Here is a 1,481-nt window from a genome sequence, read left to right on the forward strand (position 1 = left end):
TTGGAGTGCCTGTTGCTACAGCTACTGAAAAAAGTGGTGAGAGGTGATATTACTAGAAAAACCAGCATTTCAGAATAACCAGCTTCTGCTCCACCAACATCACATTGGCAGTATTCTGCACCTGATGGACCAAGCTCATCATGATCCCATCATAACCGTTATACCAATTTGTAATTTTCGGATTTGAATGTGCTGTTTTCATTGGTTTTAGTTTATTGTAGGCATATTGTATACATACAGTGAATATAAAATGTCCCCTGGTAAAATGTTAGGTTTCTGCGATGTCAAAAATTGAGACAAAGATAAAAAATGTCAGAACTTTTTCCACCTTTAATGTGTCCTACAAACTGTACTACTCAATTGAAAAACAAATTAAAATCTTTTAGGTGGGGTGAAGTAAAGATTTAAATCTAAAATAATGTGGTTGCATATAAGTGTGCACACCCTCTTGTAACTAGGGATGTTGCTGTGTTCAGAATTAAGCAACCACATTGAAACCTATGTTAAATAGGAGTCAGTACACACCTGTCATCATTTAAAGTGTCTTTGAATAACCAAAAATAAAATCAAAAGGGGATTCTAAAAAGTATTAGTCGTTCTGCCTCTCTTGGGAGCGATCAGCGGGTCTCGGCGGACATCGGGTCCGCTGGACCCGCTGATTGGCTTCCGCTGTTTCCAATCACAGCGGTTCACGAAGAAGAGCCGCCGCCCCACACTATATGTACATGGGACGGTCGGCAAGTGGTTAAACTGAAGTTTCTAGTTTCTGCAAAACTATAAATGTTTTTTTGGGCTCCTTCTAGTGGCCAAATGTAATATTGCAGGCAGAACAACTTGATTAATGTTCCTGCTGGAGGCAGCCCGGCTCCATACTAAAGACCTTCCTAGGTACTTTTCCGGTATTGGGCATGTGGAGAGTCTCATTATCAGAGGCTGGAGCGGTTGCAATATTAAAGGGACTTCCTTGTCCTGGTTCTCGCCGTGCCATACAGACGTTAAGTACCTAACAGGGGATTTGAACCTGGGTGCTTTGAGGTTCTGGGTTTGTTATCCTGCTTCAGCTCATATGGATCCAGTCTTGTTTATCTGGCATTGCCTGCAGCACTAGGGGGCTGGACTTTACCTGAGAATGCTTCTGTCTCTCATTATCCACTGGAAGCTTATTGCTCATTTAAGTAAGGTATAAAACACTGCCTGTCCCTGAGAGCAGTGTCAGTTCATTGTTCCTGGTTGACAGATTTTGTTCCTGTGTTCTTGTCTCCTGAGATTGTTTTTCAGACTGACTCCGGCTTCTGACCTTACCTCCGCTCCGTGTTTATCCTGACTCTTGGCATCCATTGACTACAGTTATTCATGGACTATCCTTCCGTTTGCATTCCTGCCGGTCCTGCTAATTGGAGCACTTTTCCTGCCACGCCCCCATGCACAGATTCACAGCCCAGGTGGCTTTCTTACCTGGTCACCTTGGACTGTGGATATCT

This window comes from Pelophylax lessonae, assembly GCF_965119305.1.
Source record: "Pelophylax lessonae genome assembly, chromosome: 3".
In the NCBI taxonomy this organism is placed as follows: Eukaryota; Metazoa; Chordata; class Amphibia; order Anura; family Ranidae; genus Pelophylax; species Pelophylax lessonae.